Source organism: Siniperca chuatsi, linkage group LG4 (genome assembly GCF_020085105.1).
Source record: "Siniperca chuatsi isolate FFG_IHB_CAS linkage group LG4, ASM2008510v1, whole genome shotgun sequence".
Lineage (NCBI taxonomy): Eukaryota > Metazoa > Chordata > Actinopteri > Centrarchiformes > Sinipercidae > Siniperca > Siniperca chuatsi.
Genome location: NC_058045.1, coordinates 12,455,694 through 12,483,163, shown reverse-complemented (window position 1 = coordinate 12,483,163; position 27,470 = coordinate 12,455,694). Strand labels below are relative to the sequence as shown.

At 37.0% G+C, this 27,470-nt stretch overlaps 1 long non-coding RNA gene across 1 annotated transcript; it reads left to right on the top strand.

Annotated features, from left to right (window-relative positions):
* The first annotated feature begins 12,282 nt into the window (after nucleotides 1-12,282).
* On the top strand, nucleotides 12,283-26,541 carry LOC122874372. Its single transcript, XR_006377594.1, has 3 exons — nucleotides 12,283-12,331; nucleotides 13,128-13,169; nucleotides 26,421-26,541. It is a non-coding gene; the product is annotated as an uncharacterized LOC122874372 (long non-coding RNA).
* The last annotated feature ends 929 nt before the right edge of the window (nucleotides 26,542-27,470 follow it).

Here is a 27,470-nt window from a genome sequence, read left to right as displayed (position 1 = left end):
AGTACGTGCTATCAGAAGGACACGCATTACTGATCTGGGCCGAACAAAATACATTCAAACAGCAGAAAATAACAATGTTTTCTCTGCCAGCTACAACCAGTTGTTGTGAGCACAGTACAAAGATCCACTGTCTAATTTGGACTTTCCCCACTGCACTGTACTTGTATGCAGAGAATGAAGGAAAAATTCACACTCTTAAATTGTTCCATTGAAATTTTCTTCAAATTCTTCAACTTCTACTTGATCTTTTTGTAAACAAAAGACACTTACACTGACTATAACTATTTACTCCTGTTTTCTCGTTTTTATTTTCAATCTAACACTTTTTAATTACATTTAATTTTTTTTTTATATTGCCCTGTGTTGCTTTTGCGTTATGTAAATTACTTTCAATTGCCTTGTTGTTGAAATGTGCTATACAAATAAACTTGCCTTGCCTTAAACCTGTAAACTGTATTTTGAGATTAACATTAGCACTGCAACGTTTTATCAAGATCAACATTATGATTGTCGTATTGATTAGCTGTGTTTTGTTGCTTCGTGTTGCCTGCATGGCTACTTGTATCGAAAACTAGATATTGTTCCTGTATTATTGTCCTATTATTAAGTTTTGATGTTTCCTGTTGCTCTGTATGGCTTATGCACTGTCTTGAGAATGCTTATTCTGTTGCTGTCTTTATGGCGTCTTGTGTCTATACATTTCAACCATCACCTCATTGCTTTCAAAACATCTCGCCAAAGGACTGCAGTTGAAAATTAGACAGCTGGCTAAGACTGGCACATTGTTATTTACATTATTTATTTATAACTAAATAAATGAATAAGTGAAAGGAAACTGACAATTATTTTCTTGATTCATAGATTAATCTTTTGGTCTATAAAAGTAATGTAAATAATAATGAAAATTTTCCATCTTGCAAATCACTTGTTTTGTCCAACCAACAGTTCAAAACCCAAAATATTTAGTATATTGAGAATATATATGAGAAGCTGGATGCAGCGAATGTTTTGCATTTTTGCTTTAAAAATTAATCAAAATTGTTGCCATTTGTAATTTTCTTTTGATCAACTAATTGCTTTATCCTTTCAGCTCTGATCTCAAGATCCAAAACTACCCACCATACGCTACCTGCTGAGCACCAAACATAAGAAAGACAAACCAAGAGGCTGGGCTGAAACAAGCTGAAGACCCAAATATATTTATAATGGATGGATGGTGGCTCTGCCTAAGTACTAGCTCTAGGTCCAGTTTAAGAGCAACCACAGGTAAGTAGACTCTGATGCTTAAGAAATGTGAATAGCAATAACCAGCAACTTTCTAAAAAGGATCTTAAAGGATCTATTATTGTTCAAAAAGCAGACTATGGACAAGCAATCACTGATAAATTCAAAATCAGAAACACCCTGCTATAATGCATATCCATCCAGTCCAGACTCTAGACTAAAGCTGACAGATAAATTGCCGTAACAGTCCACAGACTGAGGAATTACTGCAATTGTGGAAGCTAGCTAGTTAAATCAGCATCTCTAAATTCTTTATTTATCATTGAAGTGCTAAATACAACAAGAAAACAAACTGAAGGTATAGCGTGACTCTGAAGGACAGTTGTCACAGCATGTTTTGGCAGTCAAGTCCAAATGAAGGTTACCAGTTTACACTGCAGCGAGGATGACACAGCCTGCCCTGAATGACAGCAATGACAGACCACAGAGACCTTTAATTTAAAGCCTGATGGCCAGCTAAAGTATGAAGCCTGGCCCTTATAATAAATATAAAACTCACATCCACAATCTGTAATCTGTACTCCATGCACATCATGTCCCCCATAGAAAAGAAAACTATGAAAAATTTGTTGTGAGTGACATCATGCAATGATGCTGAAAAATAAATAATTAGCTAAATGTTTTATTCTATAACAGATCAGAAAACTCAGAACAGAGATCCGCCATTATAACTTGCAGATGTGACCTTCATAAAACAGTAACAATGTCATCTCAGTCACAATACAGCCAAAAAGAGGGAGAAAATAAAGAAGCACTGTATGTGTAGCAAAGACGTTAATAAGTGTGACAGCGAGAGCAGAAAAATCAATCCAACTGCTCTTTTGTCCTTCTCTCTCGTTTTAAAATGGAGCGTACAACATTCCTCACATGCCAAGTATTGTAGGTTGGCTGGAATGCAGACTGTACTCGGACAAGGCAGTGTGATTTCCAGTGTATGTGACACTATTCAATGGATGACGCCTGAGGAAGGAGGGTACCCCAGAATGACCACTGCTAACACAAATTGGCTGAACCTCTTATGACCGCAGGGGACAACCGCCTTGAAATATTATTTCTGCAGCACACAGAATATAATTCTACTTTCCCAATGAAAAGCCTCTTTTCCCCTGAACAAGCTGTTCTGTTTCACTGTTGCAAACAGATTCAAGCACTTCACTGCAAAAGAGAAAAACTAAATACAAGGACAGTACTGAGAGACAAGGGAGTGACCTTGACATGAGACCGTTGTGCTCTTGAGGAACACAAAAAGCTATTTCTGGGGTTTCAAATAAAAATTCAAGATATGCTAAGTGTATGCATTATAACACAATCAGATGTGATATTTGGACAAACCACTTATGAGTATCAAACAAAAAAGCACAGATGTGCTAACACTTTGATTGATGTTCCCATTACAGCATGTTCATTGTGTTTGAAAAAAAAAACATCCCTAAGCAGCTACATGGAATATATTTAGGATGTATTTATAATTTATGTATTCAATCTGCAGCTTCTACTAGCAATGCAAGCAAATTTTCTAATTAAAATCTCACTGGCCAAACCTCTCTTAACACTGCTACTATTCATAGAACTACTAATATTCATAATTAATAATATAAATTGAGTTTGTAAATATTACACATTGCCACAACATTTACAAAACCTTTTTTTAGTTTACCACTATAAAGATTAAAGTTTATATAACCAGGCATATATACATGTTCTCAAAAGCAATGTATTTTCATAGTCCAAGAAAATATTCCCTGAAGGGTTAGGTATCAATGAATTATTCAAATTTCACACATGCAGGAAGAGCTGGTCAACTGTGATACATGGTGTTGATTGATCACACTTAGCAGCAGCATCCTCAGTCCCTAACCCCCTTCCAGGCCCAGGAGACTACTTCTGAAATTAAAAGGTCAGAGGTGATTGGCTGTTCCCCTCTGTAGCCACTGAACATCAGCAGGAATAATCAACCATCATGACATACACTCTCATTGTACCAGTGTATCACATGCAGTTGAGGATATAGAAGTGACATTAGCATTAGTGTAGCAATGTCAAGCCTCAACCAGTTATTACTCGTGCAAGAAAACACAGTGCCATTAATGGTGAGACGGTTAATGCATTGCACAAACAGACATAGCCCACTTTGTTCATAAGATTGGTGGACAACAGAGATTTTTATACTTGGTGAGAGGAGTCTAGGAAAACCAAACGATATGAATAAATGTGCTCATGACATTGGTATCATTTTAAAGCCAAAATGTTCTGATATGCTATGCAAAAGACAAAAATAAATTTTCTTTAAAATGTTAATGTTATAAATTGGTACAACAATTTTTCACATTAACAAGTGGTCGATTCTAGTTGCAAAATTAAGCCACCCAATAATAATATTTCACAAGTAAGCTTCAGACCCTAATGGGCTTGTTCTACTAACCATTGGTGATAAATATTAGCTGTCTTAACATGTGATTTCAGTCATCACTGAACTCTGGCTTTTGTCAACTAAAGACATAAAACACATGACCTACTGTATGTCTAACCACATATACATAGGCCATCAGCAGATAGCTTAAACATTTGTTTAAAAATGTAAACTTATGCCTTATGTAAACCTTGTCTTTCTTGTTAACTCTGCACACATGTACACATCAATGTGCACATCACTACATGTCCCAGCTTACAACAATCACACAATTGCCTTAAAAGTTCAAGTAGAGTGTTGATTCTTAGTGGGATCGGCAGTACTAGAAAACCTTTTACATTCTAGGGGGTGATTTCATATAAAAAATATTGCTTAATGGAACTTTACTTCTGACCTTTAACTTATTTATAAAAGGGTAGTCTGTGCAGATGCTGCCGTCAGGAAAAAGATGAAGAGCAGCAGTTGCATCTTATTCATTTGTCTTGGAGTAGTGATCTTAATCCCCAGCATATAGCGCTTACAGCTGAAAGATAACAGAGCCCTGCCCTTGGCATCCTTCGCCAGGGTCTCAGGAGCTCTGGTACAGCTGCTCTGATAAAGTTCTAGCATTGCGTAACATTCATAAAATCCCATCATGCAGCTCTTTGGTATTTGACCATGTGTTTGAGTAAGGCTAAACTTAAGAAAGCAATCTATAAACATGAATATTTTTCTCTCCTTACTCAATCAGAGGGCTGGAGTAAATGATGGATGTCACTGGTGTTCTCTCGTTTCCTAATATGGTTTGCCTCTGGTCAGCAGACGCAGTTGAAACAGGTGTATTATTTCGGAGGATGGTGGGCTAAGAGAAGAAATGACACACTTCTATCTTAACCTTGGGGCGATGATAATTTGCAGGTGGAAAAGAGTGTGTTAAAAACACATTCACATCAACGTGTGGAAAGTTTTCTCTTTGTGTGAATGGTGATGACAGTTAAATGTGGAGTGTTTCCTCCTCCATATAGATTCATTTCCACCCATATACAGATTAATGGAACTGAAAATAGCTATGACAACTATTCTGGAAACCCATGATACTAGTGAAATGCTACATGATTATGAGATCCGTCCCCTCTGCTGCTGTTCTCAGAGGCTACAGGTAACCACTTAAGGCTCTTCTGTTACAGCACTGCCTGACCAGTCACCTTGTTTACGGACTCTCACTGCAGTATCATATTCTACGTTACCGCAGCAACACAACGATTATGTTCGCCTCTCCATTCACGTCTCACTCTCATCCCCCCAAGAAACACTCTTCTTGTCACCAAACTGAGTTGACAAAGCAGCCATTTCACAATGAGCATTGTTAGACTGATCTAAAGAAAGCTCAGAGCCCTTTGGCAAAGTGAAACAGGCTACATCAAATAGATCACTGTGTCTATGGATTTGGTAAAAGATAGAGAAATTAAAATGATTTTTTTAAAGCCATGAGTGGAGTATAAGTTCCTTTAAACATGTAACAAGTGAATATTAAACTAGAATGTTGTTTTGATATATACAGTATATCCTAATAAGACCAGCTTGTATTGCAACAGATAGAAATGTCAAAAATACCAAACAACACATACAGTGCACCTCCCTACTATTCTATACTACTATACAGTATACTGTCTATATTCTATATACTGTACTCTTCTACTGAATTAAATCATTAATCATTTGTTGGTCCCAGTTTTATTTAAATATATAAAATGTATTTATTACATGGTAACAGTGGTGATAGGAGCAAAAGCTCTTTCAAAAAAACTGATATCTTCCATCAGGTGGAATTTTACAATTCAACAGCAAGATTTTGAAATTAGCATGCAATTCCTGTATTTTCTGTCTTAAACACTTATGGGTGAACATGTCCAGAAAAAAATTAAAAACAGATTGCAACGATTTCAACTGTAATTACGACCAGAAACTGCTGGAGTATCTATATGTAATGTGAATCTAAAAGGATAAGTAATAGCTATAATACCATTAGAATCACATTGTTCTTTAGGCTCTGACTAGGCCTCTTTCACACTTGCCCATTTTCAATTTTTGTCCAAACTAGGAGCCAATAACAGATGAGTGCATCTAATCTCTAGGTTAAGTAGAGCCCACCTTCCCCTGCACTTCACAAACTACACATTATTCTGTTTTTCTGTCTATGTCTAAGGTGAGCCTTTTGGTAATGGTAATTGGTAAATTACCAATGGTAATTTGAGGGCTCTACTTAAAAAGCAGGTATGTCAGGAACACGGTGAACTGTAAGCACATTGTAAGCCTGTTTATTTGCTGCAAGGGCCTGTCTGCCCCACTAATGACTTCTAATGACTTCTGATGACTTCTAATGGTATAATTCCAATAAGAAAGAAAATCAGCCGCCTCAATTTGAAATTGAAGATCACAGGGGGTACACTTCTGATCAACACCTATGAAGATTCCTATCCATTTACTGTCTATCCATTTACAGTATTTACATCATAATCTATGTGCACTATAATGCTGAAATGTAAGCCACTGTGTACCTTAAGACTCAAAAGCTGAGCTTTATTACAAACATCTGTAGAAAGTACTCTGATATGCAGAGTGACACTTCTTAGTGCACCTCTAAAGCAGTTAGCTGATCAACTGAGGTCATAATTACAACTTTCACGGTTAGTGAAAGTTGCATATGATTAACAGTGGCAATAAATGCTGTAGCATTTCACGCATAGGTTCGTGCATTTTGCATTTTAAATAAATAACGTAGGATGTCTAGTAGGGTGTTGACGGTAATGTGTAAATTTATTTATTTATTTTAGATTTACCAATATGTATTATGTACTTATTTTATTTTTTTATTTTATAGCCTATTTCCACATAAGAACAGTATAGATTCTCACAGTAGCAAACAAAAAATAAAATAATGGCCATGTTGCAATGGTCAGTAACTGTACAGTCTAACTTCTATATGTAAATATTAAACTTCAGTGATCCATTTTAATAAAATGAGTTGAGGCAAACACTCAAGAGACAGCCTGCTATAATAATACAGTATATAAGCAGCAGAGAGCTGTAGGACTGTGCAGAGGGCTTCAATAAGCTTTAGAGTGGCTTCATTATCAGTCCACCCTGAGTCATTTCATGAAATATTTAGGATATGATGCATGCTAACAGTGGTGCAGGCACAAGTACATACTTCAGTCACATTAGATAGCTAAGGTGGGAGTAGCATTTGAGGAGAAATGATGGTATGTTGCACATTACTAGATTCTGCTGAGTGGTGTGTTTTTGCTGTCCAGTCAACAATTTGAGAAGTTAAAATAAAACCTCTTTCAATCGCAATAAGATATATTATTTAAATTATAGCAGATTAATAAGTATAACAAAGAATAATAGATATAGATAGCAGAATGCTTGAAAATAACAACTGAAAAGGTTTAGAAAGGAATAATCACAATATGGCTTAGTATTGATATTTTTGTGTGTGTTAATTTATTTTAAACAATTGGCTCAACATTATCTTAGTGTGCAAAACAGATTTAACCTCAGCTGAGTTGTATTAACACTGACCTATTATAAGATTTGTTAAAATTTGATTTGTAGGCCTACACACAATGTAATGAGCTCAGAGGAAGGAACATTTAATGGAAAAACATTTACAAGTCCCAAAGCAGATCTCTATCTAAAGAGCAGCATTTTCACTTTAAGCTAGTGAACAAACACTAAAAATAACCCAATGTGAGATTATTCGCAGTCTTAGCACTGCTGATAATCATATGCTTTGTTGCGTTATAGCCTTGTGATGGAATTTATAAGAGTATACCCAACAACCCACAATGCAGAATTGGAAATTTTATTCTCACTATGCATAATTTCATTATGCCTTGACATGTTTTGATTCGTAATAATTATGTGAGACAACATAACTTTGAGTTATTAGATTAGCAATATTAATAAAGTAAAAGTTAATGTCCATTATTTCTATAGAGAGACAAAAAAGATCATGTAAGAGCAAACACTGAGCATCTCTGTAGTTCTTTCTGTCCTCTCTTGCCCACAAAGAAATATCATCAGTATGTTCAGCAATGACAAAATGCTGAAAGAATGATCATATTTGCTTTATTTTGAGTTTAAACCTGACTTCTAGTTTCCTGAATTAAATATTAAGTCACTGACACCATGAGTTTTTACTGTCTCCTCCATAGTGGAGACCACAGCACAGAGAAAGATATGATTCTGATGCATCAGCAGAACGACTGATGAGATATTATTCCGACATTTACTGTAACTATTACAACCTCCTACTTCTACATGACAAGGACAGAAGTGCAGGAGTGAAAATAGCTCCATGTAGTACATGCCAGTCATAGCAGAGGGTAACAATTAGAAACTAAGCCCTATTCTGGTATCTCATTGATTCATGAGCTGAAAGCTGAAATAAAATAAAGTTAAAAAACTATTACAACACAATAGCTACTCAAGAAAAAATTATTACATTGAACATGTTATTTTGTGAACTTGAATTGTCCCACAACTTCACAGATTCCATAAATGGAGGGCACATACACAGTAGTCACAACAGTAGTCCTAAATTTAGTGAGGTTAAGGCCAGACACTAAGTTGAATTATGCAGTGTGTGCAAACTTTAGTCCCATGCCAGGTCTAATAATACGCTGACCAGAGCATGCGGGGCACAGCCAATACAGCAGCAGTTGAGGCCTCCATTTCTGTGCCTCGCCCAGAAATCCTCTCCATTCACTCCTCTCTGCAGGCCTCTAAACTTAGCTCAGCCCAGAAACAGACCAGATCACAGGATGTCTGCCTGCTGCTGGGTCGCGTGGCAATCCCTCAAAGGGTGCAAAGATATGTGACAACTGCTCACATTCTCAGGCAACACCATGAACAGCATGGAACCACAACAGTTTAAATCCCCATGAGTATGAGCAGTAGCCAAGACCTCCAGATGACAGGAAACAAGGAGAAAATACTCAGTCAGTAACTTAGAAGGGCTAAAGAATTACATAATCAAACACATTTTAACCATAACACAGTTGCCAAGGCACAGGAATCTTTAGGACCTAAATTTAGATCATGCAAGAGTGAAACATGTAATTTCTCTACAACTACGCGTATCCAACTTGATCATGGTCCAATGGTCAAAACCAAAGAAGCTGCAGGACAAAATTCTCTGTAGTAGTTTAACTCTATTTTACTTTACTTAACTCCTTGGTGCCTAAAAACTTGACTGTGTGTGTGTGTTCCAAACAGTGTTTCAATGCAGACAAAAGTTACTTCTTTGTCATGGTTTTCAATCCTAGCCCCAGAGCTATGGGGGTGTCTTGGTCAACAAAAAATTGCCCAATTAATAATTGATAATTTTACAGTTTCATTTTGCTGTGGAATGACCAACAACAGAAGCTCTTATAACTAGCCTATACCAAATATTTGGAAACGTTTCTGAAATTGTCTCTCTGTAAATACTATTACTAGTCAATAAGGCACTTTCTCTATTTTCCATCACAGGGATAGAGGAGAACAAGGATTTGGAAAGGGAAATGCTCAGTAGTTAAGTGTTTTTCATAGCAATGCCTTTGCGCCAGTTCAGCAACAGGGAGATTTACAAGCTGATCTTTGCTGATGAGTGTCAGTAAAGCAAGTAAGCAAGCAAGAAACCTTTACTCATATAGTAAATACAGTGCATTGTGCATATTTTCTTTACAGGATCACTACATAAGACACCATCTTTATGATCACAATGTGTAAATGATTTCCAAAGTCTTTGTTTTAGAATATCTATCAGCTGAACACTGAATGATCTTGCCCAGGGCATCAACACTGCCATGACGACCAGCACTGTGTATACTCAAAAAGATAGTCAAGGAGGCCTAGATTATGACTTTAGACAGTGAACATGAATCATGCAATTAATTATAGTGACTTAGACAGTAGAACTAAGACAGACCTGAATCACAGATTAAACAAAAACGTCAGATCTGTTCAGCTATGCTAACATATAGTTAAATTCATTGTAGTGTGACTACAGACTGTACCTTTTCCTTTGCAAAAAGCGCTGCATGGCTTGAGTCTGACCTCTCAGTGGTTTTTAAAATAGATGCACTCACTCACAGACAAGCATTTCCAAAAAATGGGGTTGTTCATAGTCCTGGAACAGGGTTGAGGGTTTACAGAGAGGAAAAGCAACTTTATCAGCGTCCAGTACATCAATACAGAAATACATTATCATTAACAACCTTTCCACTAAGAGAAAACAAATTGATGAGCACTGACAGTTTTGCCCCATGTTCAGGTCTGGAGAGATCATTTTTCATATCAAACCAGACAAAACAAATTGCTTGTTTTGTCTAACCAAAAGTCAAAAACCCAAAGATAATCCTTGCAACTGTGAGCTGGAACCACTGATTATTTGGCATTTTTGCTTGAAAAATGACTTAAACAAAGAATCAGTTATCAAAATAGTTATTTTAGCAGTTATTTTTCTGTTGAACCACAAATTATTTCAGCACTAATCAAACACAACAAATGAAGACGGCCTTTTTTTTTTGTATCTGCAGTAATGTCATCGCATTTAAGTCCTGTCAAGCCTGCTGGAGATCTTGGATGCAAGTATGTAAAAATACAACAGTGACATACTAAGCTAGAAACAGCCCAGTGCTTTGGAGTTTGAAAATGCCTCATCAGACGAATGCTCCAGTATTTGACACAGAGACAGTGGAAGCTCCGAGCTGGTGCATGCTGTGATCTAGCCTGGTCAGTCTAATTTCTGACCATCTGTCGATGAAGGCCCTTTTGATATTAGCACCTCCGGTGTTTACTAAAATCACTGCATCCTTTGAAAAGATATTTTGACAACACAGGACTCAACCTGCAAGGATTACTTCTGATGACTGTCAGGTGGAGCTTGCAGAGATGATTTCAGAAGGCTCCTTTTTATAATTTTAGCACCACACACTCACTCAGCCCTATAGGTCCAATTGCACAGGTGCTGCTGCAATATAGCACAATTACAGATCCATACATGCCTACATCAAAAAGGGCATGTGACCACGCTGCCTAATTATTATCACTTCAGCTTTTTAGTTAAAAGCTATAATAATTAGGCAGCATAGTGTATGAGGGATCAGACTTGAAAATGTTCTAAATAAATAACAATGTTGAAATTGAGAAGTTTGAACTTTTTACAACTGAAATTCCATTTTTGTTATTGCAGAGAGTAAAGTACCAAAAAAAGGTACCATTGGGTACCGGTATCACTTAAAATGTGAATGGTACCCAACACTAGTGGTCACTCATATTTTTAAAACAACCTTACAGTGTAATGTAGAGCGCTGCCCGTGATGAGAGCAGTGCTACATGCGCACAACTAAACTAAGGAAGGACACAAATTAACATCAGATTCTTAAATTGGTATTACAAAGATTAGATTTGTTTATATCGAGGTGCACACATGCTTGTGTCATGATGGACAAAAAACTTTTAGTATATCCAAAACCCTGAAAGGCAAATTGTATTTTAAATTGGAAAAATGACTGAAAATGGTTGAAAATCTGTTTAAAAAAACTAAATATTTACATACAGTATTTTGATCTACTATCCAGTCCTGGATACTGCCTGTCAGGATATTATTTCCCTAAAATGAGTGTAGAGTTGCTACAAAGACTCACATACTAGAGCTAATTCCACAACATACGGTATTTTTAGTTTCAAATCATAAATGGGATTGCCACGTTGCCTTCTCCACAAATTGTTGTACCTGGTCTGTCCAATTTATTTTCTTGTCATGAGTACAACTTAACAAGTAGCCTAGTTATGTGAGTTAAGGGTAAAGTTTGAATTACTGGCAAAGCTTTGATCATACCACATCAATCACTTAAGTGGCAGTCAAACTTCCACAATGTTTAACTGTGCATTAACTGTACAACAAAGGCCATACACGGATCCAGCTGCATGATCCGATAAGGGTTAACATGACAACGCTGAAAAGTTAAAAGAAAAGTTGAGACAGCCATAAAACCAACTCCGCTTTGGATATGGGCTCTTCTCTTTTAGTCAAGAAATAAAGAGCAGGTGTCTAAACATCTTAGTTCCTGTGTGAAATAGTGGAACAATAATAACCTTCTGATAAAAATGAAAGTCGCTGCATAAGTAAGCGCTCTGACCTGTTTCACACTCGTAGGATTGAGCTACAACATTTCCAGCACAGCAGACGGGAATCCTACTCCAAAGCTTTACAAAGTCTATGAAATTATCACCTTTGGCAAACCATTTGACAGATACAAATGAGAACATTATGTCTATGAAATGAAATTACTTATTACTGAATTATATCATCCTCAGGATAACCTGCAATTACAGTGAAATTAAAAAAGGTCTGAAGACATCCAAAAAGCATTTTTTATGTAGGTCTAAGTAGGAGACTTACAAGCAGCTAGATATTCTAGGGCTGATATACAATTAGCAATCATAATTTTCATCATTTGGGTACTTCAAAAGTCTATCCTCTTCTAACAAAACAAAACCCCCCTCCTACTTCTACCACACTTGGTTCAGCCCCCTGCCATCGCTCAAGAAATCAGCTTGTATGCGACACCGGCATGGACAAGTGGAGAGAGAACAGGTGGAGAGGTATTTGGGAAAAAGAACACATTTCTTAATAAACTTTACAAATGGACTTGTGTGTCGCAGTTGTGTAATTTACATGTAATCTAACACTTCTAACAATGTTCAAATGTATGCTAATCTGTGTGATGGAAGATAAACAGGCCTCCCGGCGCGGCTGAGGATGGTAAAACTCAAACTCAAGCAATAAACAGATTTATCTATATGTCAGCAAGATGTAAGTACAGGTAGATCTGGATACTGCAAGTTTTGTGTGTGTGTTGTGTGTGTTAAATGTTTCTTACATTAGGGCACGGACCAGCCCCGTGACAGTAACTTTTTAAACCAGCACCGGGACAAGGTGCCGCTGATAACAGGAATACACGCACTCAAAAGCCGGCCTCACATAATTGAACGCCTGCCTCTAGCATCCAGGCGACATTATCTGTGACAGTAGCCGCATCGCATGCATTTTTACAGGCAGGTGATATGCAGACTCTGCATGCACAGCGATCAGTTCGCTATGTGCTCTGGTGAAGGTGTGCACTTGATCAGTTTATCAAACAACCAAAGCAGACCCCACTAGTCACCCACCACAAACTGAAAATAAGCACTGCCTGATCAAACTTCGTGTATCCAAGAACCCTTAAATCAGACTAAATTATGTAATATCAGACGGGGATGAAATGGGATTAATTTGGGACAGCAGTCAAACGTAGGTGGAAACACATGTTCAGTAGACCTGCGTCAAAACTCAAATATCTTTGTATGTTGGTGTGTAACGTGTGTTCAATCTAATTGCCTTTTATTCTTGTGTCCTCAGGCTACTGCAAAAAGTTAAAAGGGCTGAAGTGATCTTTCACAGGTAAAGCTAAAATAACTAAAATGCCACCTTTGAATCTGAATTTTATGACAGTTTTCCTCCATGACAAATGACCACAGCTAGCTTTAAGAAGACTGTGGATAAAAAACAATGACTAGAAAGAGAAAAAGGGGATTTTGCTAAGAATGTACACATGGCAAAAACTGAAACTGATATATTCTGAAGTAACTGAATACCTTATCAAAGCCAAGAATTAAGCCTGCAGCACAACATCACACATAGCACCTTAGCCACCATAGACCTATTGACTACCAGTAGCCCGAAGGAGCCTTGTGATGGAGTTTCAGTCAGAATCATAGTACAACCAAAGTACTGGGAGATATTTGCCTTTAATCTCTGGTTGTGGATTTTGGATACAGCACATATTACTTACAGGGCTGGATTCAGATCAAACAAAATAGTTCCTGTTTGACCAGACGTCAGGCCCACTCAAACTGGCCGAGGTGAAGGGAGTGGAAATATATGCTGACACAGGTTAAATACTTAGCTTGTACAAATTTTAAAGGCCAAACAATTTTAACCACATCCTTTATGCTCCTAGACCTGCCTGTCTTTGTTTTCATCGCTGGCTGAGTAAGTAGCATTATGTAAAAAAAAAGTAAATAAAAGTTTGATTTTAGAGCAAAAGTTTAAACTGAATCCAAGTTCTACTTGACCCTAACAGGCAAGGCCTTTCTCACTGTTAGCTCTGTGTTATTTGACAGTTTCAAAATATTGTAAATAACTTGAATGTGTGGATGACATGTAAAAAGGCTGCAACTAACAATTATTTGCATTATCAATTAAAATATGCAGATTATTTTCTCAATTCTCAATTCAATCTCTCAATCGTTTAGTTTAAAAAATAATGTCACTTGTCCCAATTTCCCAGAGCATGTCAAAGAGCAGTAAATCTTCACATTTGAGAAGCTGGAATTATCATTTTTTGGGCGTTTTTGTTTGAAAAATAATTAATGAAATGATTAACCAATTCTCAAAATAGTTGCCAATTAATTTTCTTTTGATCGATTATTTGACTAATTGGTATAGCTCTAATAAAAAAGCATCAAAAGACCATGCCATTTAACATTATTTTTTAACAGTTTAGTTTGTTCTATATTTAGACCATATATGAATCTCCATCCATTGTGCAAAGATACAAGATTTGTTGAATTCTTTCAGACAAACTCTTGATCTGTGAAGTCTACAGTAGCTCTATGATTTATTATTTATTCTTTTTAGGACGTGGTCTGAGTAACAAACAGCTGGAACAGACAAGTGTGATCCGGTTTGGAATTACCCATATAGCTATTCTATATTATCTTAGGAAATAAATACGCAAAATCAAATACTTGCGGCCACCCTTGGAGCATGGATTAGTGAGTGCATGTAAGTGAGTCATTTTGCATCAGAGTGTTAGACACACACACATACACACACCCTATATCAAAGAGCCCTTCTTGAGGCTTTGCATAGCAAACAGGTGCTAGATTAAATCAGAAGGGTAGAGACAAAAGCTCAGTGTATGTTACTTGGCTTGTCACCACAGAAGTCAAGTCAAAGCCTGAAATGATAAACCCTAATCTCGTGTTTAAAAGCAAGGGGAGTTAAAAGGCAAATGTTAATGCCAAATAAATCAAATGTATTGTCAGCTCTGAGGCCAAGAAACTGAGGTACTGTAGCAAAGGTGATTTCCAACACTCGATCCATGTATCCATCCACAGAGCCATGAACTAATGTCAACTTTAGCTCACACAAAGACCATGAACACACAAAGCAATTACGGAATTAAACCAATCGGCTCACTCAGTACGCTTTAAAATTGGGATTGTGACATAACAGCTGATTAATTAACCTAAGCAACACCATTGTATAAATTTTAAAAGATATGGCTGGTGTTATTCTGTATTTTTACCATTGTCAACAAATCTCATTTAAAGACGAAAACCAACAATGTTTTAGTCAGTCTCCCAATATCAACTTTTCTACCCTGTCTGTGGCACTCAGCTCCAAGACCATTCAGGTCTACAGAAGATGTAAATCTTCTGAAATTGGCCAAAAATATTGTTTCATTTTGTTCAGTAGGATAAATTCACTTTTGGTTTTGGTCTTTTTATGGGATTTGTTGGTAGTTACGAGAAATATAGAATATTGCCAGCCTTATCCTTTAAAGAGCCCTTTAGGTTATTGCACATGATTTCTGTATTTGTGAAGTCACATACTCCTATGCACCAACCAGGATTGAGCAACATTTGAATCAGAATCTGAAGAAAGTTGTGTTTTGATCAGATTTGGCTGATAGTGCGGGTAACATAAGCAGAAAACCCCACAACCACCACAGTCCTGACTTTTTCAGTGTCAAATTCTTAATAAATAATAAGGATGTTTTAATCTATTCATCATTTTGTCTATAAAATGTCAGAAAATAGTAAAAAATGTTGATCATAATTTTCCCAGAACCCAAGGAGACAAATGAATACAGTCCAAAACCCAAAGATATTCAGTTTACTATCTACAGTATAGGACAGGGAAATACATAAAATCCTCACATTTGAGAAGCTGGAAACATTTTCACTTCCAAAATGATTGAATCAATCATCAAAACACAGATTAATCATTTTAGCTCTACTTATAACAGAAGGTTATACAACAAGCTTTGTAACATTATCCAGTTTCAGTAGTTAGTGTGGATATGGCCTAACTCAGTAACTTATTTTGTTGCAGGTTGGTTCACTAGCCCTATTGACACTGTGATCGTAAATATTGCATTAAGCTTTAAGGCACTGGCTGTTTTGAGAACAAAAGGAGTAAATCAACAACAAAGTCATGGGCAGGACAGGTCTGCACCTGTACAGCTGGGTGCTGAGGGCCATGACATCATGCAGAGTAACACAATCCCCAGACAGCCCTGTTGTTAGCAATATCAGCCTAAAGGGGCATGGTCCAAACCAGCAACAGTGAATGAAATCGTCCTATTTTCTTACAAAAACAGCTCTGCAGCTTTTTATCTTTTTCTTCTCCATAATAATACATTTCACATAGTACCACAAAATGGTGTCTGTTTCCTTATGTCCGGTGCTTTTCTGTCAAGGTTTTTGTCACACTTTCATGTAGAGCTGCATCTTGAGAGCAGCCAGACCAATGAATGGTCTACTTCTGTCCTTCCTCATCTGTTCAGTGTCAGTCTCAGCAGCATCTCATGTATACTAAAGCACCCCTAAACACATCAATCATGGTTGACTCTCTGAATTTGTAGATGTCGCTAAAGAAAATTTGAATTCCTCACCCTTGGTTTCTGGATAAAATGGTTAAGATGTTTCAAGGGTGAACCAAGCCATGACTTTACCATGCTTTTATCCACAGAGTAACAGATTACCTGGAACATGATTACAGTAGTGGGTGCTAAAATGTGGTAACTGCAACCATCATACAACAAACTCACAACAAAAACAACTGGTAAATTACAATTTAGATAATTTAGAAAAATAGAAGACTTCTAGGGTTACTCTAAAACATCTCTGAGACAGGAAAATTTACATTTTGAGAGTGAGATCATAAATACTACAATGTACTTTAAAACATTCAAATTAAATAAGAGCAAAATCGCTCACTCTAATGTACTCCAAACTGTTACAGATTATTAATTTCAAGTTTAACATCCTCATCCTGTGTTTGCCTAATATCAGTGAGTGTCACTTTCAGGGGGTGGATACAATAAAAGCAACAGCTGTACAATGTAATAATCCAATATAACATCTCAGTGGTAAACATAAAAAGGAAGTCCGTTTTTGTTCAAGTCTGTGTCAGGGAGGCACTGATTGATTCAACTCTGGGGTGATTAACTGAAGCCATAGTTTGCCTTAGGTGGGAATGCATTACATTAAAGTAAGGTGTGCCTACTATTTTGTCCCCAGGCAGGGGGACATGACTATGGGTACAATTATTAGAGTGTTGAAGCGATGCCTGTCTGAAACAATCACAACAACAATTTAAAAAGCAGGCTTCACAAAGGTAGTATTAATTGAAGGGCTCTTGCACTTGATTGTTTTACATTGTACAGAGGTCGATTTTATTGTGTCCACCCCTGCAAGATACAGTCTTACCATCTTATACTGCACCCACATCTCAAAGTAGACTGCAGTGAATTATGCCATATGACGATGGATTGGGTTCCCTCTGGTGGCATCCTGAACACACCTTTGTTAACATCCTGGATTTTTTTTTTTTTTTTTTTGGGGGGATCTGCACCATAGCACAATAATGACAAAATATTTCCGTAGACGAGGAGGACAGCATTATGGCAATCTAGGAGGATATTAACTTAACCATTTATGAAGTCTTTCCTGGCAGCAGAGAGGGGGACGTGACATTTAGATCTTATATAAAACAGCAAAATGTTTCCTCTCCACAGAAAAAGGTGTTCAGTTTCCATTTCCTTAAATGAAGATTGTTTACAACTGACTTTTTTTTTTGCACATTTAACTACCTTGATTAGAATTATTGTTTCTGGGCACAGGAAGATTAACACAAATTAAGTTTAAGCCTAAATGCAACCTTTCTGAAGCTAATCTTTCTGAACCACATTACTCATATCACATTACATGAAGTATGAATCATAGAGCTGAAATTATTAGATACATGATTGATTGACTGATCAACAATTTTGATAATGGATCTGATCTTTCCAATCACATATCAAGTAAAAACCCCAAATATAACTGGTCCCAACTTCTCCAATGGGAAGATTTGCTGGTTTTCTGTTTCATGTCACTGTAAATTGAATAGAGTCTTCTAGGCCTCGAGACCATTGGTCAGAAAAACACTGCTCTGGACTCTGGGAACTGCATTCTCATTATTGTTACAAACATGTACAGACTTGAAAAAAATAATCAATAGATTAATCAATAATAATGAATGTCAGTTTTTTAATTTCATCTCATTACATAAATTCCCAACCGTTGTGTAATTTAAAGGCCTATGAAGCTGTTAAAGTTAATTACATACTAGATCTGATATATTAGTTTGTAGTAATAAGACCAACTTATGGCACCACTTACCATCATTTAATTATTCTATTAAGATAAAAGTAAGGAGGAGGGCATGCAGCTGAACTGTCTTACATACACACGCACACAAAATCTTAAAGGGTGTATAAAATCCTGAAAGTCAATACTGTCGCTCAGATGAGAGCAGTTCTGCCATATTACTTATTCCTCCCCCAAAAATAGAAAGATATTCTTAACAGTACAGCTGAAACTATTAGTCAATTAATCGATAAGTCAATCAACAGAAAATTAGTTGGCTGGCAACTATTTTGAGACACACTGAGAGACCAGGGTGCGATGTCCAACAACGATACCTCCAGCTTTGGCTTTGTTTGTTGGTGTGAAGCTGGTGAGGGATCATGTTCTTGACACTGCACCAGTTGATTAAAGTGCCTACAAGGAGCGGGTGGGGTCTGAGGGGATATCATAGTGTTAAATGCCCCCCGCTGACCCCCCCAAGCATGTGGCAAGTGTTTAAAAAAAATGAAGAATGAACATGAAGCTATATATTGTGAGGCAGCACGATTGCATGCAAGGCGTGACTTGAGATGAAAAGTTTCAACTTGAGCAAAAAATGTGCATTTACTCCAACTCGCATCGTGAATGTAGCAGCCATATTAAACTGCAGTATGCTGGCTAGTTCAGTGTTGAATGGCAAAGAAGTTGCATTCGTGGAAAAAACTGGTTAAGCAATTTAATTTCACCAACAATAAATAGTCCTTTAAGAGAAAATTGTATTGGGGAATGATTGGAGATGAAATTATCATTCAAGTTCTAATATCATTTTAGTTTTTCATTCCACTCAGGTTCTTGAACACCTGATTCAATTGAAAGCTACACATTTTTGATACCTTTTGAAAAAGACTGCAAGATTTGACCTGCAGCAAAAACATACAGTTTAAAAGTGTACTAATATGAATATCGCTAACCTGTTGGCTCTAATTTTACTTAATACCAGTACAATAAAGAAGGCACAGAAATAGTAAAAAAAAAAAAAAAATAGCTAGGTAGCCTACATGTGAAAACAAATAACAGCATTTCAGGCAGGAGACAACAATTGCTTTAAGAGTTAAGTTACCGTTATCCACTTACCGTTAAAGAATAAGCTGAAATGTCAATTGTCAACTAGCTAGGTTAACGTTTGCTAGGCGGCTAACTATATAAAAGCCCACTGTATTTAAGTTATATAGCTAAGTTATGAGTCGAGATAAAGTTATCACAATACTTACAGTACTGTATAAATTATAAAGTAGCAAGAGAAGCATTGGCATATTGGCTTCTCTCTTTTTTACAGCGCAATTGCAACTGTGTATGTAGCTAGCTAGCTTACTAGTAAGCTTAGTATAGCTTAGGTTTCAGAGTGGTGGTAACGTTAGCCCCGGTGGGTTCAAGTAGCAGTTACAGTTAACATTAAACATCTGTTTCTAAATACAAGACAAAATTTAAAGAAAAACTCCGAGGTTGTGTGACACTCACCGCGGCTGTGAAGACATGTTTAGGATCTTGGAGACGCCTCTGTCCAACTGGAAAAAAAAAATTTAAGAAAATTGTTTCCGAAGTTTCTTCAATAAAACAAAGATGGCAGCCGGAAGTATATGTCTTTAGTCATTCACAATCAAATATGTAAAAACAAAAAAACAAACACACACACAAAAAACAAGAAGGCAATTTATAATCATGAAGCTAAAAACAAAAAACTGTTTTGAAAAAATGGTTCTGGTAATACATTTTTAAAAAGATAATTATTATAACATTATTGCAATAATATTACTATGCTCTATTACTCTATTTCTAAAATAGTCAAGTCACTTATATTTATATAGACCAAGACCACAAATTACAAATTTGTCTCAAGGGGCTAAAATAGGAAACAGCACCACTAGCTGGAAGACAATATTTTAGTACTTATATTTATCTATCTAGAGGACATCTAGCATAGATTATTTACTTTTAATGTGCTTCATCGTCATCTCATCCTGGGCTTGAGGGGAGTAGTTATTGATGCAATTATGTACTGCAGCCTAATCACCAAGGTCTTGAACACACAGTCAGCCAAATGCAGTTAAAAAACTGAGCACCAGTGCCATCTACTGGAATATTTTTGAAAACACATGTTCACAAAGGCACCCATACAGTGACTGAAAACTGAGCTTAAGCTTCTGTCTGCTGCCTTCACTACAGTCATCATAAAAGAAGAGGACGCTGTTCATTTCACCCATTGTATTAATGCCCCAGCTCAATAGTAATCATCATTAAAGTAAAGATTAAAATGTACTAACATGGATTTTAGGGGCTGTCTAAATATATCACTGATAAATCATGGAGGTGATGTTGATTTCTCTGTTGGTGCTGCAAAATAATTGTCCACTGTGCATGATAAACCAAGTTATCTTTTTTTAAATGGTTGGACTTTACCAAAATGAAACAGAATTCCTGTCACTTTAACACAATATTTTTGTCAGGGTTAAAATTTCACTCCCAGATAAAGTCACTTCATGCTCAAAGCTGAAAACCTTGTAAGGCTGAAAACATAGACAAGGACATTTACATAAACCTGTTTAAAAGAAATATTTGTATTACCAAAACTTATACCAGTACAAAATAAAGTAAAATCTGTTAGGTATAGAAGATATTACAGTAAGGCTTTTGGTTAAAAAATTATTGAATGAGTTAAAAATTATACTAATTGTTACTTGATATCGGTATTTTTCCATTCTCTTTGATACACAGCCTAAGCACAAGAACAGGGAAGGTAGAATTACTAATTTAAAAAAAGCAGAATGAGCAGAGAGGTGTGTTGAATTCCAACAAGCTACTCTACTAAAACAGACAAGATGAACAGGATTCAAGATGTACAGGATAATCATCATTATCCTTGTAAAATCAAATCATACAATGTAGTAACTCACTAGATAAAAGTATTTTACAGCTCTTAAAATCTCTTTCAGACCTAACATAACTGCAGTCACATGCAACAAATAATCATTTTAGAGCCTGTGTGTTTTATCTTGAGGGGGAAGCATGTCTCCAGCCCTTCAAAGACTGAATTTCCCACCTCCCCTCATCATTACTTTAGAGGGAATGACAACACATACTAAGAAAATGGCTAAAGATGCACATGACCCTCCTGGAAACAGGAATAATGCACACTGTGCCTTGCTTTGAAGACGTGTGTTTCAATCTTATTTCACTGTCTGCAGATTTAAAAACGTATTACAAAATAATTAACATTATTTCCCTGTACATTTTTTGATCAGCAATTAAATATCAAATAATTTCACCATCACAGATGAAGTTATGAATGAAGAAATGTTGCCAAAATAAAAAAGTAAGCAATTCCTTTAAATATGTGCTTGCTCATATGGGAAGAGAAAAAGTGTATAGTCAGTGGTTCTTAACAGGGCGAGATTAAGCTATGTGTTTTCATTCAGTGGGAACAGTTATATCTTTCTTTGAAATAAAATACTGCAGTCCCCTATATTTTGCAATTCTCTGCATGCACAAAAGGCAAAGAGCAAGAGTGGGGGATCTAAGCCATTTTGGTGTATCTCACACTCAGTGGGTGAGAGTTGGCAGCCCTGTCATGTTCAACCAATAGCAGAAAAGTTTTGTCTTTCTCTCTCTTTGTGTGAATCCTTGGGGAACAGCACCTCTCTGAGGAAGCACTGGCTAAGCAGAGTAGCACTAGAGGACATCCACAACAGCTGCACGGTCAGTGCTAAATGACCAATGAAAACTAAATCAAAGAGAAGTGGGTGCTTACGGAGGCACAGAGGGAAAAATGGTGACCTAATTATGATTTTAGATAATAACATGTAAGTCACTGAGAAGTCATCAAGATCTGTTTCCATAATTATCAAAAACTTTATTTTCACAGTAAAATACCTGTACATGTTAAATCAGTTACACAATAAAATTAAATCAGATGCCTAAACCTAAAAAAACAACGAATCAATATGTTTTGTTTTGGAAACTATGAGAAATGGAGGTAAATTCAGCTAAAGGTTTCTGACTGTTCAGAGAAAACATGGCAATTGATTTTTGAATTGAAGACATTAAATATACACTAAAATGTATTAAAGGTATCATAATTGTATATTCTTGGATTAAAGCATTAAATTAATGTCAGTAAATTTTAAGTCAGATTTATAAATTAGGCCAATAGGTACATTATGCAAGCAATATTGATTACTGCTGGAAGTTTGCCTTACAATTTAATATCTGGTGCCTTTAATCTGCTTTATGAGAGACCTTGGAAGCGTTCTACTGTATTTCATTGCAAGAATATGTTAAGGTGGTCCCTTAGTTTAAAATTAAATCTCAAAGTGCTGTTTGTAACCATAGTGCCATGCCAGCCAATCATGTGTGCATTCACATGATCAGCACTCAGCCAATCATATCAGTGTTGATCATGGTTTTATCTCTGTGCTCATATTGCTTTTTTTTCAAAATAAGATCCCAGTTTTTCTAAGATTAACAAATCAATCCTCCAAATGTATTCGAAGAAATAAATTAGCTGATGAAAATTGAATGATGAAAATTTACAGCATCACTTTAGCTGGCTAACATGGTGTGAGCCTGGATTAGTTAAGCCACATTTGAAGAATGGAGCCCAGCTTTTCAAATTGTCATCTGATCACATAACTGATCCTTTTAGTATTTTTCGCCTTAATATGAATGACATTATGGCACTGCAATAGCGCCATATGGCTAAGTCCAGTGGAGAGGCCTTGCTGGCTTGTATGTAGCTAGTTAGCGAAGGTACCCTGAAGAGTTTTGTTTACATTCAGTGTTTCTTGCCAAATGACACTTTGTATCCTTAAAGCTTGACAGACATGATGAGGTCCTTTATTACCTGAAGAAGCATTTGCAAAGCCTTAATGTTTTGAAACTTAGAGCCTTCTTCTTCTTCACCAATTTTATTTCTCATTGCTACTTATTATAGCACAGTACTGACATCAACTGTTACCACCCGCTGCACGTCACATCATATGCTCATTGTGTGCAGGTACATCAGATACAAATAATACAAGAACCTGATTATCAAAACATTGCACTACAGCACAACTACTGGTTGAAAACCCTCAGTGGGTGCGCTTAACTGTTAATACCGTAAAAAAACAAGCAAAACAAACAAACAAACAAAAAAACCCACCATGGCATATTAAACTGTAGGGGAGACTGGGTTAGTTGTAACAAAGGGATGGTTGTAACAGCACCACTTTCACCAAGAAGGGATGATGTAAGAGTCATGTGATCCATTTCATGTATGTCTACTTCCTTCCTGATCTTGCAGGTGAAATTTCATAGCTGTGTGAAGAATGATGCATATTTTACAGCCAAAAATGTTGATTAGTACTGACATGTCACAATGTCAAAGTTAGAATTATGCAACTTGTATTAGTTTAGAGAGTAGTCTCTTAGGTAAAATGTGAGGCATTTCATCTATGTTAATTTCAAACCACCATGCTGCTACTGCTAGCTAAATAATGGCTGAAGGAGTGGTGATGGTTGTAACACCTTTTAAAAAAGTGTTAAAACTAACCCTGTAATGTAACTAAACACATCACATGAGGTGAGGCACGAATAAGACAGTAAGGTCTGTCGCCAGAATACTCTAGCTCTACTCTAATGCCATGTGACATTGAGCAGATACTGCAAAACATTACAAAACCTTAGAGAACAAAAGTAAAAGTTTACAGAAGTTGTAAGCAAATAGCGGCGGTTTTCCATTAATCTACCATAAATGAATATAGAATGTAAATACAAGGCTTGTATGAATCCCAGTAAATATGACCTCATACAATAACATCTAACAGTGCCCCAATGTGCAAAGAGGCAGCAGGCTTTCTGAACCATGCATGGTGCTGAAATTAAGTCTAATAAACGTACCAGATGAATGACATAAATAATAAGCCTATTTGAACAGAACGAGATTTGTGTCAAAAACAGTACTTTTATCCAAACATAAATGAAGCAAAGTATCAGCAACAGCTCATTATTGTAGATTACAGTAGTGAAAAGTCAGCGGTGAGTTATTTTAGTGTTGACAACAATGCGCATTAAATTTCTTCAGAAGCATATTTTGTGTTGCGGGCTAAAATCTTTATTCTTTACTCATGTTGTAACAATGGAACTCCTTGTATTTGACATTAATTAATTAATTAATTATGTCATATAGTTGGAGAAGTTGGAAACATTGCTATTTGTAGTAGACAAACAAGAGTACTTTGTGTCAAAATTTCAGAACTCTAACACAAAACATTTGCAAGTTATAGGTGCTGAGAGTGCAACTATCCCCAGTCTCTCCTATGTTTAACAACATCCATATTCATGCAAGACTTTTATCTGAGGAATATTCACCCATACTAACAATTTTCACCCTGTTATGTTATAGATATTATAGTGTGGTGAAATGTGTAGAGTATTTTTTCCTCTTCATATGTAATGAGAATTAGCTAGTCTCCTGCAGTAAACTAAGATGGTTATTGTTTGGACATGGACAATCTAGGATTACAGTAGACATATTTTCAATTGTATTACTTATTCTTTTTCAAGGCGATTTCTCCTGAACCACACTGCCTATGGACTGATGAAAGAATGTCTGTAAAGCCACCCGTATCCTGACATTGTATATAGTAGGAGATAGTTTATGAAATATGTCCGGGATGCTATCTTGACATGAGGAAAAATGTTTCTAGAGCATAATAGATTTGATAAAAAAGGCTCTGTACCAGCAGCCAGTCATTAAGATTTGATTGATGTGATAATGATTTAATGACTATGACACAGTAATTTAGTTTAGAGTCAAAACCAAATTCTCAATATACGGTGAAATGTGGTGGGATGCTAAATTGCTTGAAAGGCAAATAAGAGCCTAATGGTGATTCATGCATCATTTAGTACATTGTAACCTGTATTGGGGAAGGCTGTAGGTCTACCCAAAAAATTTCAGAGGTCCCTGTATTCTTAGAATAAAAAACTCAAAACAATTTAAGACATCAAACATCAAAACATGTTCTTTCTTCATAATTTCATTGGCTTAGAAAATATTGAGTGGTGTGTTTTATTTTTTTAATGAGGGTGAGCACTTATGTTCAGTATTTATTTATTTATTCAGACAGTTCAGTTGGGAAGCATACAGGGAGAAAGAGTAGAAGATACACTGCACAAGACAGTTCTAATAGGATTTAATCCATCTGCCAGCAAGGAGCTGTCATACCAAAAGCTGTCCCATTTCCTCTCTTTCCTCTTCTGCTTGTAGTTCATCAGATTAATTTCTGCGTTGTGCATACTAAACTCTCCAACATTGCCAAAAGAAACTAAGATATCTCTTTCTGCAATGAGTTTGTTCTAGAGTGCATCAGAGAGCCACAACTCCACCTGACTATTCAAGCTGCACAGTCAAGTTTTCCCTCTCCACTTGCTTCCTCTGCTGCTCCTTGGCTCTCCATTCTGTCGCCTCTCTGTGGGCATCATTGACACCCTGCTATCAACTCCTGGACACTGTTCTGGTGATCCAGATGTGCACCGTCCATTCCTTTTTATTAAATAGTTGAAAGTGGCTCGATCACAGGAAATGAGGCAAGGGAGAGATTGGAGATGACATGCAACAATGGTTCCTGGCTGCACATGAATTGGGGATGTTGCTGTTCATATTGCTGTTTACAGGTCTTGGGGGAGTACTACTGCATATGTGAAAAAAGTTGGCTAAAGATTTTTGAAGCTTCAGAGGAAGCTGCGAAAAAACATTTGCATGACGGTTGGGGCTGAAGACTACAAGTTTGAAAATTGAAATATCTGGGGATGTTTAGCTAGAAAGAAGTGACCTTACCAGACCTCTGTAGCCTGCTCCTCATCTCTGCTTGAAGCTACATTAGCCACTAGCTTGCCTTTCTGTTTTATGTAAAGCACTTTGAATTGCCTCGTTGAAAGGTGCTATACAAATAAACTTGCCTTGCCTTGCCACTAGCATAACACACCCAAATCTCTGACCGAACTGTTGGCAGTCAAGTTGCATTGTGGGTACTGTAGGCGCCAGGTTTAAAAGATTATATCTCTGCTGTGTCCATTTTGATCCTTTGTCCATTATGAGTCTCACATTGTTATAGAAGTGCAATGCTAAATCAGTGGAGTACTATTTTAACCCCTAGGCCACCAGGGTACCCACGTACGTTTCTTTTACTTCAACTTTATTCTTTCTCTTCAGAGAGGTCTCAAGTGGCATACTGTACCTCATTTCCCTGCTAAACTGAAGAGCCTGAGCTTCAGCCAAGTGGGAGAAGTAATCAAACCATCTGGACTGGTAACCACCCGAGGGAGCGTAAGAGGGAGAAATGGCTAGCTTCCTCATCAACACATCATAAGGTCAGTATCCTGCATTCCCCAGTTGTGAGAGCTACACCAGACAGCCCATGTAGTTAGGCTGAACTAAATTGTCTGCAGAAGAGTGATAACATTGCCTAAAGGAGTGTCTGTATTATGGCCATTCAGGGCACTTTGTGTTCACCTGTCTGGTCTAAGGAAGGACTTACCAGGTGAGCAAAACCCAACTTCTCTCTCAAATTTTGTTGCATGCTTATCATAGAACTCCAGAGGGTTAAGCCAGTTTGACCAGTCTCTCTCCGTTTCAGTCTTCATTGATTTTAGTTCAGATGAAAGTTTTTTTTTCCGTGCTGGCCAGCTTGGCCAGTTGCAGGGAAAAAAATCCCTGGAGGCCAGTGCCCTGCATTGTTGCATGCTCAGCTATGAAACCCTTAAAACTTCACATCTCTACTTGGTTATGGAACTAAAAGAAGTGTTAAACATTGACCACTGACCAACTCCCCTCCTCAGGAACTTATGTACTCGCTGCCCTCAGGTTTCCATGGTCTCAGTTTTGGCCTTCATTGTGTTTGCTGGCAGTGTGCAGATGGATACAGCTAAGGTTAAGGCAGTCTCCAATTGGTTGTTTTGCTAATTTCTGCAGGCGCTTCATACAGTACTTTGGCTGGTCCCCTCAATGCACTTGCCTCTCGTTCTGTTCTTTAAAACTGGTCATCAATGGCCAACCAGGCATCCCAAGACCTCAAGGAGCATTTTATCTCAGCCCCTGTCCTGATCCACTCTGATCTAGTTTGTAGTTGACATTCCAGATATGGCAGTGGGAGTTGTCTTGTTCCAATGTTCAGCCCTTAAGCAGTAGCTCCATCTATGTGCTTCTCTCTTATGAAGTTGGAGGTGGAGCACCTCAAGTATGGTCATGACTCCAGCCTCACGT